This window comes from Dendrobates tinctorius, unplaced genomic scaffold, assembly GCF_039654945.1.
Source record: "Dendrobates tinctorius isolate UK_male_01 unplaced genomic scaffold, ASM3965494v1 ptg000211l, whole genome shotgun sequence".
NCBI classification, from domain to species: domain Eukaryota; kingdom Metazoa; phylum Chordata; class Amphibia; order Anura; family Dendrobatidae; genus Dendrobates; species Dendrobates tinctorius.
The window spans coordinates 8,242,294-8,263,080 of record NW_027361878.1 but is presented as its reverse complement, the minus strand read 5'-3'; the positions used below and the strand labels follow the sequence as shown (position 1 = coordinate 8,263,080).

Here is a 20,787-nt window from a genome sequence, read left to right as displayed (position 1 = left end):
ACCACAGATTCTCCATAGGATTAAGGTCTGGGCTTTGAATAGGCCACTCCAAAACAGTTATACATTTCCCCTTAAACCACTTAACTTTTGTTTTAGCAGTATGCTTTGGGTCATTGTCTTGTTGAAAGCTGAATCTCCATCCCAGTCTCAAATCATTGTCAAACAGGTTTTGCTCAAGACTAACCCTGTATTTTACACCAACCATCTTCCTCTCGATTTGGATCATTTTCCCTGTCCCTGATGCTGAAAAACATCGTCACAGCATGTTGCTGCCACCACCATGTTTCACTGTGGGGATGATGTTCTTGAGCTGATGAGATGTGTTGGTTTGGCACCAGACATAGCGTTTACCTTGGTGGCCAAAAAGTTCAATTTGACCGCATCACCTTCCTCAAACATCTCACATGTCTTTTGGCAAATTTAAAAAGAGTCTTACAATTTTTGCGTGTAAGTAAAGGCTTTGTTTCTGCCAACTCTTCCATAAAGGCCACCTCTATGGAGTGTATGGTTTATTGTGGTTATATGGACAGATACTCCAGAGTCTGCTTGGGAACTCTGCAGCTCCTTCAGGGTTACCTTTGGTCTCTGTGCTGCCTCTCTGATTAATGCCCTTCTTGCCCGGGCTGAGAGTTTTGGTGAGCAGCCCTCTCGGCAGGTATGTTGTGGTACCATGCTCTTACCATTTGATGATAATGGATTTGATGGTACGGTGGGGGATCCTCAGAGATTGTGACTTTTCTTATAACCCAACCCTGACTTGTACTTCTCAACAACTTTGTCCCTGACTTGTTTAGAGATCCCCTTGGCCGTCATGGTGTTTGGTTAGTAGTGTCTCTTGTTAATGGTGTTGTTTGGAGATCCCCTTGGCCTTCATTCTGTTTGGTTAGTGGTGTCTCTTGCTAATGGTGTTGTTTGGAGATCCCCTTGGTCTTCATGGTGTTTGGTTAGTGGTGTCTCTTGTTATTGGTTTTGCAGCCCCTGTGGCCTTTCAGAAAAGGTAAAGTATATATACTGACCGACATGTGACACTTGGATTTTACACAGGTGGACGTCCTCTGACTAAGCATGTGACTTATCAAGGCAGTTGCTTGCACCAGAAATATTTAAACACAGATTGTAATGTAACAAAATAGGTAAAATGTTAAGGGGATGAATACTTTCACAATCCACTGTAATAATATTCTCATAGAGGGGATCTTTTAAAAAGATCTTGCTGTAACATGAATCAAATGACTTCTCTCCTTGGAGATGACGAGCATCAGACAGATTGTAGTCTCTTATCTTTTCTTTCTCCATCTGGCTGAATGGCTTTGAGGACATATCTCTTAGAACCTTTTAATCATGATGAGATACCGAGCTTTACACGACCAGTCGTATAACTTACCTGGCATGAAAAAGTTTTGGACATTCCACAATCAAGGTCCGAGTACAGACAGCGATGGCCACGGGTCTCCGAATCCAAGCCTCATATATACATGCCTGTAAGGCTGTTGAGTTTGGGTCAGGAGGTCGGCGGCCGGTCTGAACATCACTGTCCATACTCGGACCATGAGTGATGAATGTGTGCATCTGGCTTTACACTCAATACCACTACCTTCTTCCCAACCTCCAAGGTCTCACCCAACTCTTCACCTCCTTATTACTAAATATTTCCAAAAAATCCAAAATGTCTTTCACTGGTGATGAAAAACATCCTTCTTTTCAGAGCTTACAATATCCTCTAATATTTGGAGAGATTGGTGTCCTGATTCCCACATCCAGCTGAAAAAAATGACAATTCCAATACTGCCTTCCTTTCTAACATTAAAGGGAATCTGATCTGTCACCATGTAATATGAAAACAGCATGATGTAGGGGCATAGACCCTGATTCCAGTGATTTATCACTTACTGGGCTCACTGCTGCAGTTTTGATGAAACCACTGTTTTATTTGCTGCAGATCTAACAGTTTTCGGAATGATGAGCTCTGCATAGCCCCGCCCACACCACTGATTGGCAGCTTTCTGTGTACACTGTGCATAGGCAGAAAACTAACAATCAGTGGTGGGGGTGTGGTTACACAGAGCTCATGATTACTAGTCTTCTAGTGATAATCTCCTGCTGATAAAACAGGGATTTTATGAAAACCACAGCAAGAAGCCCAGTAAGTGATACATGACTGGAATCAGGGTCTCTGTGTCTATATCATGCTGCCCTCAGATTATTTTCACAGAGAGGTGAGAAGACTTAGCACCATGTGTCCGGAGGAACAATGCAAATATACAGTATATAATGGCGTGTGACAGCAGTTGGACACTGGCGCTCATTTGTCATTTTGGCTCTACTGCAGACCTAAAATATGACCCAGTTAAAATGTTACCTTTTATTTTTAGAAATCGAAGCTTTTCACAAATTATATAAGTCTGGGAATAAATAAAAGTTTTATTTATCAAGGAGATTATCTGCAGCGTAATCCCTAAATCATTGCTGTCAGCGACTTAAAGGGATGGATTTTGCTGAGCGTTTCTGCCTCTGCACCAATGTATCTGCTGGCCGAGGATTCCATTTTTGTAATAGTTTAGTATTCTGCTTTGCGTCATATACAAAGCCCTGAACACTTCTCTGTAGAATTGACACAAAATACTAAGACTACCGAGACATGTGACACTTCTATGACTTCCTATGTCGTACAGAATGGCCTGTGCCGTGACCAAGGTCGTCATATCCTCCATACACATCCGGCACAAGTAGGGAGCGTTTTCCCATTATACACCTATATTGGCTACGCCATGAATGTCTGATAGCTGGGGGTCCTACATCTTGGCCTCTAGCATATTGGGAAAACAAATCCCTCTACCCCAATCCTACCTGTCAATCAAACCTAGGCTCCAATTTTTTCCATTAATCTCATAGACATCAATGGAGAAAAGCAACATGACCCCCGTTTTTCTAATGGGTGAGACAGCTCACCATATACATTAGATGTTACATTTCAACTTGTCCAACGTTTCAGCTCCCCCAGAGGTTGTGACAGCAGAGTTGTTTTTTAACCCCTTCCTATTGGTATATTATTACCCCCTATGCCAGGCCCTTCACTGGCTTCCTATTGCCCAGAGGCTCCAATTCAAAACCCTAACCATGACATACAAAGCCATCCACAAACTGTCTCCTCCATACATCTGTGACATGGTCTCTAGGTACCTACCTGCACTCAACCTTCGATCCTCTCAAGATCTCCTTCTCTACTCTCCTCTTATCTCTTCTTCCCACAACCGCATACAAGACTTCTCCTGTGCTTTCCCCATACTCTGGACTCTCACCATCAACGGAAACCTTCAAGAAGAACCTGAAGACTCACCTGTTCTGACAAGCCTACAGCCTGCAATGATCCTCGGTCTACTGAACCACTGCACAACCAGCTCTACCCTCTCCTACTGTATCCTCACCCATCCCTGTAGACTGTGAGCCCTCACGGGCAGGGTCCCCTCTCCTTATGTACTTGTGTGTCCCTTGTCTTACACATGTTTATTGTACTTGTCTATATTTCCCCTTTTCACATGTAAAGCGCCATGGAATAAATGGCGCTATATAAATGCATAATAATAACAATATAAGCTGAGGGGCATCTGCGTCGTGTGTATTGGCGCCCTGGAGTTAGGATATGATCTACAACATATACACCATGTATAGCTCTTCTCCCGTACACCATTGTCTGCACAGATGGTTATTCATAACGGTTAGCGAAATATACATGTATCAGCTTTCTCTCCTCCCAGGAGGGAAAACACCATCTGTACAGGTTCCATGTAATGTGTAATGAATCTATAAGCATCAGTCTATCTGTACCATGATACATGTCCAAAATATGATTATAGGAAAAAAAAACTAAACAGCGCCCGCCCTTACTTTATAATACCAATCCATTGATTTATGGAGATTGTATGTACCATGATATACCGTATGTTCAAAATATGATTATAGGAAAAAACTAAACAGCGCCCGTCCTTACTTTATAATACCCATCCATTGTATTATGGAGATTGTATGTACCATGATATACCGTATGTCCAAAATATGATTATAGGAAAAAAACTAAACAGCGCCCGTCCTTACTATATAATACCCATACATTGTATTATGGAGAGTTTCATTATCTTACAGAACTTAGGGTCCCATCACACATAGCGACTCATCAGCGATCCCGACAACAATATGACCTTGTCAGGATCGCTGGTGTGTCGCTACATGATCGCTGGTGAGCTGCCAAACAGGCAGCTTCACCAGCGATCAGCACCAGCGACACGGGGGTAACAAGCAACGCACGTCGCTTAGTTACCCACTGTGTACCTTGGTTACCAGCTCTCTGCATCAGCGCGCTGGTAACTAAGGTACACATCGGGTTTCTAAGCGCTGAGCGCTGCTTAGAAGCCCTTTGTTTACCATAGTTACCAGCTCCTGATCGCTGATCTCCTGCCTGTTACATGCAGCGATGCGTGCTGGCCAGCGGGCGACCAGCAATCAAAAAATGTCCTGGCCATTCCAGGACGATCAGCGATACCCGGCAGGGGGGCCGGTCGCTGGTGTCACACACATCGATCTCGCTGGTGAGATCGCTGTTGCGTCACAAAACTTGTGACTCAGCAGCGATCTCGCTAGCGAGATCGCTGTGTGTGACGGGGGCTTTAGAGGTTACAATCAGTACAGAGAGACTCTCGACACTACACGGCTGCAAGCTACATGTGTAGATAAGAGTCTGGATGTTCATAGTTATTAGATGTTGCATTTAGCTGAAAAAGACTAAAAAATAAATTCCAATCATGCAGTTTTTAGATAATATCCTACCTATAGGGTTTTTTTTTACATCTGACTTTTTTTATCCAAATTTTTCTTTTTGGGTGAGATTTTAATTGTAAAGTTCTGCGGAATATAACATAAAATAATAATAATGTACAAAGAAAATCGATCTGCTTTTCATCCAGAAAAGCGAAATGACTTTTTTCTCACTTGTCATTCGTAAGTAATCCATATTTTTACTCAGCAGCTATTAACCATTTACAGGACCATTGACAGTTATCAATGCTACAGAATTGTAATGTATTCGTAAAAATTGGATTCTATACTGTGTCTCCCTCCGTATGACATCCAATTTTTTTTTCTTGCACCCATCTTATTTCGGAGTAAAGTCGCATCATGCTGTAATTTTTTTTCACACAGATTCGATCAGTGGAAAAAAAATCGGTTAACAGCAGCACTGCCTCATTGAATAACGTTGGTCCGAGTGCTGTCCGATAAGAAATCGGATAGCGTTTGTCTGATTTATACACTTGTGTGAGCGATCCCTTAGTATAAGACTTTGCTCAGAAGGTCAAATGGGCGAATAATGTTATACATTATACGTGCAGAATTGCATTATGAGTCATCTCGAGCCAATATCATTATATCATTCTGGTTTTCCATGTTGCCCTTTATTGAACGTGCCTGTAACATTCATCTTTACATTAATTATCACCATATTACAGAGAATCATTCTGCTCCCTGACATTATTTGGGAGTTGCGTTGCCTTATGACTCACCCTATGTCCTACAGATAAAGTATACTCATGCTGACGTGCCATTTTGACTATGCATATGCATTTATTTCTGTCCTCTCACCACAATAACCCAGAAAAATATGCCCAATGTAGAACGGAAACAAACAGAAAGGCACCTTGGCAAATCAAAGTACTACCAAGGGCATTGATTCATTGCATTGCATGAGCATTACTTGGGCCGCAAATCATTGCGGTGCATGCATTGTTGGTCTGGATTTATTAAAGGTTGGCATCTTAAACAGTAACCCAATGTTTCCATTAAGTAAAAGTTCTCTATCAATAGCCTGGAGTGACCTACGGGAAGGATCACTCCATTCATCCAGTGTGAGAAATGCAGAATTAATCTTTATGGTTTGGAACTAAATGGGCAACCGGGTTTCTTTGCATTAACTAGTGCAAGATCAAGGATGGGCGGGCGAGGATCTCCATGTTAACAGGCTATAAAGTCAAGTGTTGGATGAAATTAAGATAGGCTGGCGGGGGACATATTCTGCCCAGGGCTACGGAGAGTAACTACAGGAGTATACAGATGGAAGGTGAATGCTCTCGTAAACCACGAAATCAACCAAACTGCAATTAGACAAGAAAAGTTCTAATTCTCCGCAGATTCGAAGTGTTATTGGGATGGTTCGGGGACATGTGCACCAGGGCGTATGGAACGAGCCGGCAAATATTCAGCTTTAGCCGATGACCGTGACCAGGGGTTTATGGGATTTAAATAATACTCATGAATAAGTAACATCGCTGCAGCAGAAGGTTCCGCAGATCATGAGCCTGCACTGAATGTAGACACCCCATTTCCTCTATGCAACCCCATGACCGTAGCTTCCCCTGACATCTTACCTGCTGGGTGACGATGCTGGCGAAAGAGGTCCTTGTCACTGAGATGTAGCACAAATCCACTCCCTGATGTAGAGGAGGCCAGAGATGTGTAGAAGGGAGGCAGAAGGAGGGTGAAGAGGAGGAGGAGGAGAGATACAGAGAGGAGGGAGATGAGAGCGAGGAAAGGAACCCTGCCCCTATAGGAGAGAGAGGAGGTGTGACACCGAGGAGAGGAGCAGGGGCACCACTCATCGATTGGGAGATATTACCAGATGGGAGATATTTAAAAAAAAACCACAAAAAATATAATTGATCTTTTATGGGAAGGAGGAGGAAGGGCTATGAAGGAGATCTAGAAAGGAAGTGCTCGATACTGTGTAATATAGAGAGTGAGCCCCGCCGGTGAGCACCGCTTCAGGGGGAAGTGTCGAATAATCTGCGGAAGTCAGCACTTCAAGTTAATTTTTACACAGTGAAAATCTGCAGCCTCAGACAATCTGCCACTTGTTCTTATCGGCTGAGCTGGAAAAGTGATATTTGACCCAATAAAAATAAACGCCAGGGTTACGGATCCTGAAGCAGGATAGTGGCACCCTCTACTGATACCGGAGGGAGGTGCAACGCCAACAGATTGATGACACACAAGAGTAGATCAGGGATGACAACCAACGCCAAACTGCCGGGTCAAGTCGATAAAAAACGGAGCGCTATTTCCACCATCGCCAAAAAAAAAAAATGCTAGCAGCTGGAAAAACTCGCAGAGTTTATTATAAGTGTAATTTTCAGCATTTTACAAGTCGCAGTGAATGCAGCTAATGTCTTCATGTCAGAATTACGGGCTGAAGACAAATCACTTAGGATCGGGTTTTCCAATGTTTCCGTAAAAAATGATGTTTTGATAAGACGACCAGAACAAAAAGAAAATCAAGTGGATCCAACAACAGCGACTTACAATGATCTACAAAGTGCGGAGATTTGTAGAGTTTTTGTTTGATTCTTCAGTTTGAGAATCTTTTTAGTTTGAAAATGTAAAATTAATTTATTTCAGGAATTCTTTTTGCTGATTTCCAGTGTGCAGGGAATAACATCAGTTTTGTCAGAATAAAAGGTATTATTTACCTCCCAATTGTAGCCAGTCTTGCCTCTCCGGTCCTTATTAAGTTGGCTACAGAAATATGATGATTATCCACCGATGTATCACAATGACTCCACTTGTATTAGGTATCTGCACCATCTTCTCTATGTGATAGCATTTAATATGGAAGATGGAGCTGATTCTAGATAACTAAGAAGTAATGGAAGTGCCAGTCAGATCTAATTTATTTTAGAGGGTGTGTATAAATTACATACAGGGTAATATTATCATGCATACCCCAATATCATAAACTGTGTAAATGATACTAAATAAGAATAATACGAAATACAAATATTAAATAATGAATAATAAATAATAAAAAATACTGCTACACAGTACCAAAGGGCTTTCAAACAAGCAGCAGTGAGGCGCCCCCTAGCGGCTGGGGAGGTGCAGTTAAGGAGACAGTTTTCTGATAGGGTTTCTTGTAACCTGTATTGTTACCAGTAGCAGCAAATCAAAACCATATAATTTAATGCTTTTTTAAAAAAAGTTTATAAATCATATGCTCCTGTAATTCAGCCTTAAGTATCTTGGTCAACAGCTTCCCCTACACAGTATGATGTCCCCACTTAGAGTTGAGCGAAACAGGTCGGTCAGATTCAAAAGTCGCCAACTTTCGCCAAAGTCGGGTTTCATGAAACGAAACCCGACCAGAGTGTGAAGTCAGCCATGCGGTCGGCGACCCAAGCGCCAAAGTCGGGTTTCGCCAAATGCTTGCACGTGACTTTTTTCAGCCAATGAGAGAAGTGGAGCGGAGCTGTGATGACTCCTGGAGTGGACCCTCTGGGTCATGGCACCAACCCTCCCAGGGCGAGCTGACCTAGTGAAGACCACCCCCTATACAGGGAGTGTCAGGGGCAAGCCCCAGGGGGTGAGGTACCACGACTGCTGGCACCAGGCGGCCAGCTCACAGGAGACACGAGTGGGTGAGTGTGTCTGCAGGGACGTGTAAAGCGTGGACACAGGAACACGTGGTATACAGAGACTTCGTACGTCCGGGTGTGAGTGAAGCAGGATGCGGGCAAGGAGCACGTCAGAGGACTGAGTCAGGCAGCAGGTGTGCCAGGAGGTGGAACAGAGTACAGGAGCAGGGTGTGTGCCAGAGGGCACAACTGAGCATAAGACAGAGTGCAGATTTGGAACGTGTGCCAGAAGGCACAACTGAGTAAGAGACAGAGTACAGGATCAGAGCATGTCCTCCCTGGGCTCCCATGACCTCTCCTCGGGGCCAAAACCCTTCCAATCGATCAAGAACATGGTTCTCCCTCTTGCCTTCTTCATGGCCAAAATGTCATTCACCTCAAACTCATCCCCCAAGCCAACAGGCTGGGGTTTGTGGCCCGGAGAAGGATGAAATCGGTTAAGAACCACAGGTTTAAGGAGAGACACATGGAAGGAATTGGGAATACGGAGTGAAGGAGGCAGCTTCAATTTGTAAGCAACATCATTAATCCGCCTGAGGACCTCAAAAGGACCAATGTAACGGGGACCCAGTTTGTAAGATGGTACCTTAAGGCGGACGTATTTGGTGGAGAGCCACACCTTGTCACCAGGGAGAAATGGAGGAACGTCCAGGCGCCTCTTGTCAGCGTGTAATTTCATTCTGTCCCGTGCTTTCTTGAGAGCGGTTTTGGTCTCCTGCCATACCCTGGAGAACTCCACAGACAGAGAATCAGCAGCAGGTACCCCCGAGACAGGAAGTACCGGTAGAGGCACATTGGGATGCTGTCCAAAGACGATGAAGAAATGAGACTTGGTAGACGATTCACTGGAGTGATTATTGTAGGCGAACTCAGCCCAAGGAAGTAGACCGACCCAGTCATTCTGATGAGCATTAGAAAAATGCCGGAGGTAGGATGTAAGGATCTGGTTGGTACGTTCCACCTGCCCATTGGTTTGGGGGTGATAGGCGGAAGAGAAATCCAATGACACTTTCATGAGTCCGCATAGAGCTCTCCAGAACCGAGAGGTGAATTGGACCCCTCTGTCTGACACGATGTGCTGGGGGAAGCCGTGAATCCTGAAGATATGGGAAATGAAGATCTTCGCCAAGTCAGGAGCAGAGGGTAGTCCGGAAAGAGGAATGAAGTGGGCCATCTTTGAAAATCGGTCTACAACCACCAAGACCACAGTACAACCGGAAGAACCAGGCAGATCAGTAATGAAATCCATGGCTGTTATGAATGAGTCACCGTAGGAGGCAAAAACAGAAATACTAGCTAAGTACAGAAAACCAGAGAAGTTGGCAGCTATCGGATTGCAGACCCCTGAACCTATCAACAACTAGCAGTAGCCGTGTGGGGTTCCTACGGTGCCCTAGACCCCTCGATCACAGCCGGAGAACTAAATAGCCTAAAGACAGAAAGGGAAATCTAAACTGCCCCAGAGCAGACCCCAAAGCAATAGGCAGCCCCCAACATATAATGACGCTGAAGCAAGATGAAAAAACACTCACACAGATAGAAAGATAGGCTGAGCAAATGATGGGGCCCAAGCTAACTAAATAGGAAAGGATAGAAAAGCTGCTGTCTGCAATTCGCCAAAACCCTCTCAAAACAAGAGCCAACAGACTGATAGGGAAAAAAGCCCTGAAGACACTAGGCTTCAAAAAGACTATATCAGTACTCAGGTATTTTCTGAAGACAGAGCAAAAAGGAATTCAGCTCACCCCAGCAGGGAATGGCAGAAATCCAGAAAAACAAGGCAAAACAAAACCAAAACACAAATGCAAAAAGGAGAGCAGAAAACTTAGCTTTTGAGGAGCAGGAATCAGACTGGTCTCCTAGAATCCCTAAGAGAGATCACCAGCAAGGCAGAAGGGCGTCGGCTGACTTATATCCAGTCGGCAATTCCCGTCACCCAGTCATCATCATCATACCCAGGTGCTTGGTAATCAGCCTCACTACCTTCCTTCACCAGAAGAGGGAGTTCATCAGACCTCAATGGTGAAGGGGAAAATGAACTCACAACAGTATGCCCCTGCTGCCCTCTCCAGGCCAGGAGCAGAACCCAGACGTTGTCATCATTGCAACCAGCCGGGACACTTTAAGGCTGCGTGTCCCCAGTGCCATAAGGCCCCATCCCTGTCCCAGAAACCGTCCACTGTTTTGTTTGTGGGAGGGGGTTCCTCAGACCTCAATGGTGAAGGGAAAAATGAACTCACAACACATGGCTATGTGCTGCCATGGAGCCGACGGAACGGGAAGCGGGAGCAGAAGACCAGAGGGTGGTTGTCTGGGTATCTTGTTCTGGGCACAGGACGGGCAAGATGCCACAAAGTCGTTAACATCCTGGGAGAGTGAAGGCCACCAATAATAGCGAGAGATTAAGTCCAAAGTCTTTTGGACACCAACGTGGCCGGCATTCTTGGATGAATGTCCCCAATTCAACACTCGTTTTCGGTTATTCTCAGCCACAAAGGTTCTTCCCGGAGGTAACGTGGTTAACTTGACAGGAGCCACGGTAATTACTTTTGATGGATCAATGATATGAGAGGGTTCTTCCTCTGCATCAGACGACAGGAATGATCTTGACAACGCATCCGCTCTAACGTTTTTATCGCCGGACCGAAAATGTAGTTCAAAGTCAAAGCGGGCGAAGAATAGGGACCACCTGGCTTGCCGAGGATTGAGCCTCTGTGCGGACTGGATGTACGCCAGGTTCTTATGGTCCGTGAAGATCTTGAATGGATGTATGGCGCCTTCCAGTAAGTACCTCCACTCCTCCAAGGCCAATTTAATGGCCAATAGCGCTTTGTCCCCAATGGAGTAGTTCTGTTCAGTGGAGGAAAATACTTTAGAAAAGAAGCCACAGGTTCAAAACGTCCAGAAGAGGATTTCTGCAGGACTGCGCCAGCCCCGGTAGAGGATGTGTCCACCTCGAGAGTGAAAGGTCTACTAACCTCAGGTCGGTGAAGCGCCGGAGCAGCGGCGAAGGCTTGTTTCAACGACTGGAAGGCCTCTTCAGCCTCAGAGGACCAAGCCTTTGGGTTAGCTCCCTTGCAGATAAGGGACGATATGGGGCGAACAAACGAGGAGAAATGAGGAACGAACTGTCGGTAGTAGTTTGCAAAACCAAGGAAGCGTTGGATTGCCTTCACCCCATGGGGCTGTGGCCAATCGTGGACGGCGGACACCTTTGCCGGATCCATGCGTAGACCTGATTCTGAGATAATGTACCCCAAGAATGGCAGGAACGTTTGCTCGAAGGCACATTTCTCGAGCTTGGCATAAAGGCGGTTCTCCCTCAGGCGCTGGAGGACTTGACGCACGTTCTTTCTGTGGGCGGAGAGGTCTGGAGAAAAAAAGAGGATGTCATCCAGATAGACTACCACGCAGGAGTACAGCATATGCCGGAAGACGTCATTCATGAACTCCTGGAACACTGCTGGGGCATTGCAGAGGCCGAAGGGCATGACCAAGTACTCGTAGTGACCGTCTCTGGTGCTAAAGGCGGTCTTCCACTCATCACCGGAATGAATGCGGATCAAGTTGTAGGCCCACGAAGATCCAGTTTGGTGAAAATTCGAGCTCCTCTAAGCCGGTCAAAGAGTTCCGGGATCAATGGCAATGGGTACTTGTTCTTGACCGTGATATCGTTCAGGCATCGGTAGTCTATGCAAGGATGGAGGGAGCCGTCCTTCTTTTTGACAAAGAAAAATCCCGCTTCCGCGGGCGAGGAGGACTTACGGATAAAACCTCTCGCAAGGTTCTCCTGGATATACTCAGACATAGCTTGGGTTTCAGCAGGGGATAGCGGATATATTCTACCCCTGGGTGGCGTAGAACCAGGAATGAGGTCAATCGGACAGTCATATGGCCGATGGAGGGGCAGAGTCTCGGCCTCCTTCTTGTCGAAGACATCTGCAAAGGACCAGTAAGCCGACGGCAGACCTGTAGGTGCCGGGGATGGACAGGCAGAGTTCATCGGATGGACGGGCAACAGGCACTTCTCCTGACAGGACGTCCCCAACGGAGTATCTCGCCTGACCGCCAGTCCAGGGTTGGCTCATGAGTCCGTAGCCAAGGGAGACCTAGAAGAAGCGTGTGAGACATGGTAGACAAGACGAGGAAGGAGATCTTCTCCCGGTGCAGGGCTCCGATCTGCAGCTCGATGTCTTCGGTGGCCTGGGTAACGGTCTCCTGCACGGACGTACCATTGACCGAAACTATCGACCGAGGACTCTCTAGGGATCTGACAGGAATCCGGTATTTTTTAACCGCCTCGAGTGTGATAAAATCCCCTCCACGCCAGAATCCAGAAAAGCCTCCTCAGAATAACGCTTGGCACCGAGATTCAATAACACGGACACGAGCAGGGGAGGAGAGAGATCACGTACACCTAGGAAGGCCTCTCCTACCAACCCTAGGCGGAGAAGTTTCCCGGCTTCTTAGGGCAGGAACGAAGGAGGTGAGAGGAGCTCCTCTCTCTGGCTGATTCACGGGCACGTTCCTGAAACCGCAGGTCAATGCGTGTCGCCAGAGAGATCAGATCCTCTAAAGAGGTGGGAGTATCCCGACTTGCCAGTTCGTCTTTGATCCGACCGGACAAGCCATGCCAAAAGATCCCTACGACAGCCTCGTTGTTCCAACCGAGTTCGGAGGGCAAGGTACGAAAACGGATGACATACTGTCCCACCGGTAGCGTATCCTGATGGAGGTTAAAGAGAGACTCGGTGGTAGAGGCCAGCCGACCCGGCTCGTCGAACACATTGCAGAAGGTGTCCAAAAAGGTGGAAAGCTGAGAGACGAGTGGGTCATTGCGCTCCCAGAGGGGGTTCACCCATGCTAACGCCTCCCCCTCTAAGTGTGAAACAATAAAGGCAATTTGGGCGCGCTCAGTGGGATAGTGCTGCGGCAAAAGCTCAAAATGTAACCGACATTGGTTCAGAAATCCTCAACAAAACTTAGGGTCCCCGCTATATCGGGGTGGCTTGCCGAGGCACAGCAGCGGGTGCGGGGCCGAGGACTGGGCAGAAACGGCTTGTATGGAAAGAAGCCGACTGTCTACCGACGCCATATAGTTGAGGATATGGACCTGGGTGTCGCGTTGCTGTGTGAGTTCTTGCTGGAGGCTGGCCAGCTGGGAAGCATTCCCAGGGTCAGAGGACTGCATGGCCGACAAACGGGACTCCATGGATTTCAGAGAGGACATGATCCTGGTCTGACTCTCCCGTAGGAACACCAGTTCCTTTTGGACGGAGGCGGTGGTACCAGCGGGGTCCATCGCCTGATTATACTGTGACGACTCCTGGAGTGGACCCTCTGGGTCGTGGCACTGTTCAGGTAGGGCTAAATTAACCCTTCACGTTTGATTCAGTGATTTCCAAATTAATTCACAGGGCGTTGCTAGCAACTGGGAATGACCACACGGAGACGGGGGTCTCTGTACGGGAGGATCGAGGCAGATCACTGAGCCCCTTTACTGAATCTCACATTACATAGCATTCTGCTTAATTATGCAAAGTATACAGCTACCAATAGAATCGTAATACATTTAAGCCAATAGTATTGCAAGAAAATCGGAATATGTCCCCAGATGCGTGACGTAGAATATAGAACAATAGCACATTCTTTTAGGGTCTCATCTCATATCTCATATCTTGTACAAGCTGGAACAGTCTGGTTTCATAACAGCCGTGAACTTTCATCTAGTTAAGTTACAAAATTGAACTCATAAACAACAAAATGGCGTCGCAAGCACAAAAATGGAGTCTGGAGAACAAGATGTCTTGTACATCTGAATACTGTACTTCACAGCACCAACCCTCCCAGGGCGAGCTGACCTAGTGAAGACCACCCCCTATACAGGGAGTGTCAGGGGCAAGCCCCAGGGGGTGAGGTACCACGACTGCTGGCACCAGGCGGCCAGCTCACAGGAGACACGAGTGGGTGAGTGTGTCTGCAGGGACGTGTAAAGCGTGGACACAGGAACACGTGGTATACAGAGACTTCGTACGTCCGGGTGTGAATGAAGCAGGATGCATGCAAGGAGCACGTCAGAGCACTGAGTCAGGCAGCAGGTGTGCCAGGAGGTGTAACAGAGTACAGGAGCAGGGTGTGTGCCAGAGGGCACAACTGAGCATAAGACAGAGTGCAGGATTGGAACGTGTGCCAGGAGGCACAACTGAGTAAGAGACAGAGTACAGGATCAGAGCATGTGCCAGGAGGCACAACTGAGTATGAGACAAGGCACAGGGTCCAAGTGTGTGCCAGGAGGCACAACAGAGTATAAGACAGAGCACAGGATCAGAGTGTGTGCCAGGAGGTACAACTAAGTACAAGAAAGAGCACAGGGTCAGAGCGTGTGCAAAGAGACACAACCGAGTACAAGGCAGAGTGCAGGTTCAGAGCGTGTGCCAAGAGGCACAACAGAGTGCAAGGCAGGGGACCCGAATACAGCGCACAGCCAGGCAGGGACACAGCAGACCAAGCCAGGAAGCACAACAATAATCAGGCACCTCCCCTAGGAAGAGGTAGCCTGATATAGCACATGATCACGAGAGCTTCCGGGTCAAGTCCTCCAGTACCATAGAGAGGATTGACCTGGAGACCGAACTGAGAAAAGCGCGCAAGCGCAGACAAAACATGGAGGAGACAGGGACCTAGGTACGAGAGGTGCACGTGCGCACCCGGCGGGACCCCCGGAGTGACCGCGGCGTGACAGGAGCGTAGCTGGAGAGAGAGGGAGAGGGAGAGAGAGAGAACAGAGAGAGATTTCGCTGCCTCTAGGGTTAAAATTCATGCCAGGTGTGTTTACAGTCCTCCACTCACTGCCGACTTTTCTCCCCATTGACTTGCATTCGGTTTCGTGTTTCACGACTTTTCCCTATAGTCGGCCGATTTCGTTCGACTCGACTTTTGAGAAAGTCAGATTTCATGAAACCCGACTCGACCCTAAAAAAGGCAAAGTCGCTCATCTCTAGTCCCCACAGATCCACACATGCAGTATGATGTCCCCACAGCCTTACACAGGCAATATGATGTTCCTACAGAACCACACACACAGTATGATGTCTGCATAGCGCCACACACGCAGTTTGATGTCCCCACACACGCAGTATGATGTCTCCACACACGCAGTATGATGTCTCCACACACGCAGTATGTCGTCTCCACACACGCAGTATGTCGTCTCCACACACGCAGTATGATGTCTCCACACACGCAGTATGATGTCTCCACACACGCAGTATGATGTCTCCACACACGCAGTATGATGTCTCCACACACGCAGTATGATGTCTCCACACACGCAGTATGATGTCTCCACACACGCAGTATGATGTCTCCACACACGCAGTATGTCGTCTCCACACACGCAGTATGACGTCTCCACACACGCAGTATGACGTCTCCACACACGCTGTATGACGTCTCCACACACGCAGTATGACGTCTCCACACACGCAGTATGATGTCTCCACACACGCAGTATGATGTCTCCACACACGCAGTATGATGTCTCCACACACGCAGTATGATGTCTCCACACACGCAGTATGATGTCTCCACACACGCAGTAAGATGTCTCCACACATGCAGTATGATGCCTCCACAGACCCACACACGCACTATGTCTCCACAGAACCACACACACAGTATGTCTGCATAGCTCCACACATGCAGTATGATGTCTCCACACATGCAGTATGATGTCTCCACACATGCAGTATGATGTCTCCACACATGCAGTATGATGTCTCCACACATGCAGTATGATGTCTCCACACACTCAGTATGATGTCTCCACACACGCAGTATGATGTCTCCACACACGCAGTATGATGTCTCCACACACAGTATGTCTCCACACACGCAGTAAGATGTCTCCACACATGCAGTATGATGCCTCCACAGACCCACACACGCACTATGTCTCCACAGAACCACACACACAGTATAATGTCTGCATAGCTCCACACATGCAGTATGATGTCTCCACACATGCAGTATGATGTCTCCACACATGCAGTATGATGTCTCCACACATGCAGTATGATGTCTCCACACACGCAGTATGATGTCTCCACACACGCAGTATGATGTCTCCACACACACAGTATGATGTCTCCACACACACAGTATGATGTCTCCACACACACAGTATGAGGTCTCCACACATGCAGTATGAGGTCTCCACAGAACCACACACACAGTATAATGTCTGCATAGCTCCACACATGCAGTATGATGCCCACACAGGCAATATGATGTCCCCACAGCCTCACACATGCAGTATGATGTCCCCACAGCTACACACACACACATTATGATATCCCCACACATGCAGTATGATGTCTCCACAGCCTCACACAGGCAATATGATATTCCCACAGAACCACACACACAGTATGATGTCTGCATAGCTCCACACATGCAGTATGTTCCCACACATGCAGTATGATGTCTCCACACACACAGTATGATGTCCCCACACATGCAGTAAGATGTCCCTACAAACTCACACAGGCAATATGATGGTTTTGTCTATCTCTGCTTTGTGCGGGTCAGCTTGCTCCTGCTGGGGCTGTGCTGGATCACCGCCCATATGTTACTGCTTGTGTCAGTTTGTTCTGTCCCGTTATATTGGTCTCCTTTTGCTTTGCTTTCAGTATATACCAGAGTGCTGATATAGTGGGGGCCAAGTCGTGTGACACCAGTGTTTTTCGTGCATTAGACGAGTTGGATTTTTCAGGGTTTTTGCGTGATTACAGACAGTGTCTTTCCTTTCCTGTCCTGTCTAGCCAGTTTGGGCCCCATCATTTGCTCAGTCTATTTTTCTGCTTGCGTTTGTGTTTTCATCTTGCCTCACCGACAATATATGTTTGGGGGCTATCTATTTCTTTGGGGTCTGCTCTGGGGCAGTTTAGATTTCCTCTTTCTTGCTTTAGGCTGAGTTAGTTCTCCGGCTGTGCCGAGGCATCTAGGGCATCGTAGGTACTCTCCACGGCTACTGCTAGTTGTGTGGATAGGGTCAGGGATCTGCAATCTGCTTAGTTACCAACCTCTCTGGTTTTCTGGTGGCTTAGTCTTGTCCTGTTATCCTCCTCGGCGACCCATTCATAACAGATGTCCCCACAGCCCTACACACGCAGAATGATGTCCCCACTGCCCTACACATGCAGAATGATGTCCCCACAGCCCTACACACAGAGAATGATGTCCCCACAGCCATACACATGCAGAATGATGTCCTCACAGCCCTACACACAGAGAATGATGTCCCCACAGCCATACACACGCAGAATGATGTCCTCACAGCCCTACACACAAAATGATATTGTCCACACAGCCCCACACATGCGATTTCATGTCCCCACAGATTCATACAAGCAGTGTGATGCCCTCACAGCTATAGGTCCCCACAGCCCCACACACAATATTATGGCACAGTGCATTTCCCCCACAGAGACACTGATCAGTAATTAAAAAAAGACTACTCAAATAAAGGCTGGATTGATATAGCATTTGCTACTATGTTGAGTTTCTCTGTTTTGGCTTACATCCGAACTCCCACAAAAAGGGACTCGGGGCTTATGTGGCAATGGAGCCATTGACTATAGTGATGCAGATGCAGTCAGAGTGTGCTCCGTCGTGCATCATTGCTGCATACAGTACTGATCAACCACAGAGTACACACGCATGTGAGCGCCAGAACTGAACCATGGAGTGATAGAACAATGGGCTTTGATTTTATAACTCACATTTTCTTGTACATATTGGGGAATGCTAGATGCTTGAGCATTGCAAACCTAGGAAAGAAGGATGCAGAGTAAAAGGAAGGTAAGCCGGTGTGAGCAGTTTAATACTCTGGGCAATGTTCTGCATGGAAATCCTGGGACTGGCATTGCTGCGGATGTTACTTGAACACGCACCACAAATTTTAATATTATAATAATGGCAGTAGGTAAGTGTATGGTAGAAAAAAAAAAAGACTCTAAATTGGCACAGTCACTCCAACAGAAGACAGCAGCAAATCCAGAGGATCAGCAAAAGATGTTATTTTATTTGTAGTGTTTAAAAAGCTTACTCATTTTGGGGATCTCCTTCCGTCATAAGACCAAAAACGAGACATGCTCCAATTCAGCATTTTTCTTGTACAATATATTCATCTATTCTTGCTCTGTGAACCATCCGTAACTCCACGAAGATACACCGATCCTCCTACTCTGTAGCAGGGCGATATACACTTTTAAAAAAAAAAAAGTTAAAAAAGGTGAGTACTGCATTGTTGTGTACCGCTGCTGCATGGCTGTATGACTGAAAGCTGGTGGTTTCTTCACGGTAGTTGCACTAGTAAGGCGGGCAGACAGCACTGAAACTCCATTAACCTGCAGATTAACCCCATATCTGTAGGTCTGTAGGTTAATAGCGTTTGGAAACGCTCCGCCGCCCTATGGGATCTAGAGTGTGCTGGACTGTCGGATTTGTGAGTGACAGCCCAATCGTCCAATCTGATCCTGCGGCGTGCTGTGCTGTCAGCATTTTGATTGACAGCCCAGCTGGTCAAACTGATCTAGCCTGCGGGCATTGGTCTAGCCTGCGGGCATTTCCCCAGGTGACTCCCTCAAATGATTTGCAAGGTATTTAGCTGGCTTGCTGTGAGCAGCAGATTGTCAGTTATAGTTTTGCTATAGTTAGATGTGTGTGTTTGCGCTTTGTATGACTTCTGATCTTGCTACTGACCTGGAATCTCTTGTGACTATCCATGTGGATTATCCCTTCTGCTCTTGACGCGCTCTGATTTCAGATACATGACCCCGGACTTAGCCTCTGACTATCCATTTGTTGTACTCCTTGGTTTTGACGTATGCTCCTGGCATTTGACCCCGGACTGTTACCTGACCATACCTTCGTCTTACCCTTCTGTACTATGAGCCCTCCTGGTATCTGACCTCGGACCTCCTGACTACCCTCTCTCATGGCTTGCCTGAGAGTAGTGACTCAACGTCACAAATCTGACGTTATGGCGGTACATAATAAAAATGTATTTATCCCTGATTTCCACGATCTGGGCACTACTTCATTTCCATCTGTATGCCCACTATTGTGGTAACTACATGATATATCAGACATAGTATGAAGCAAGCAAAACTCAGAAGACACTGTAGTAAATTTTGTTTATTAAAGTGTTATCCTGCTACAAACGTACAGTATCTATGTACACATAGATTTTATTTTTATATTTAAAGAAACATTTTAGGAAAACCTGACACTGATTATTACCCGTGCAGTAAATGAAAGAACGTATCGTCATTGGAGACCCTGCTTTTTTCTGCAATGCTCCACCAAAAACAGCTCAGGACAGGACAATCATTTTTTACAGCTCAGACATGTTTATAAATCTTTTCTATAAATATATTTACACAAATATACAGAAAACTATACAAAACTATACAGCGAAACATACAAAAAATAGTGGGAAATCAGTCCTACATGGACTAATATGTGATTTCTTACCTGCCTAAAATGAATTATCCCAAATGACCCACTATAATAAGGTTTGAATCCAGTTTCTAAAGCATTTTGTAAAATGACTCCAAAGAAAATGTTTCACCTTAGATGGAAACTGCCAACAGAATTCTACAAAACCATCCCTTTAATGATGAGTATGATTTAATTTTAATAATATTATTTACGTGTAAAGATATCTTTTATAGTTGCAACGATAAACTTTGCAGCAATTAGGTTCCAGCGCTCCTATGACAACACTTCTGTTCCATCATATGCAGTAAAATCATGTCATATCAATGTACTCCTTCTGGATTTTTCTAGTCTGGAAGTACTAAAGTGAATCCATTACCAGATTTCATGATGCAAATTAGATATACAATAATGTCTGTAAAGCGCTGTGGAATTAATAGCGCTATATAAACGAGTAAAAAATAAATAAATAAATATATTATTAAATAAATCTCTTAGACCTGAAGAGGCTGCTGTACTAACTTTGAAAATCCAAATCATTATTAAAAGTTTCCCCTACCTAATAAAACAAGCATTTTTTTTACTCCATCACTAATTTAGTTTGAAGAACATGCAGCCATTCTGTCACGAATTTCCAAAGTAAGCAGACCAGCCTTACCTGGTCTATGCTGCTTTTATTGTGAAATCTGATGACAGATCCTCTCTGAAGGGATGTTTGGGATTAATTTTTAATTGAGACATAGAAAATAATCCCCCCAAAATCCACTGCATTGACCGGCTGAAGGAGTGACATAATGACTTCAGAACATGTGACTACTGCAGCCCAGTGATT

The 20,787-nt window shown here is 46.1% G+C and overlaps 1 protein-coding gene across 1 annotated transcript in view; it reads right to left on the bottom strand.

Annotated features, from left to right (window-relative positions):
- SLC25A22 (solute carrier family 25 member 22) overlaps nucleotides 1-6,679 on the bottom strand; it is a 93,957-nt gene extending 87,278 nt beyond the window's left edge. The window contains exon 1 of the mRNA XM_073554378.1: nucleotides 6,414-6,679. The gene's annotated coding sequence lies outside the window, so the exon portion shown is untranslated. The remainder of the gene's footprint in view (nucleotides 1-6,413) is intronic.
- Between the last annotated feature and the right edge of the window lie 14,108 nt (nucleotides 6,680-20,787).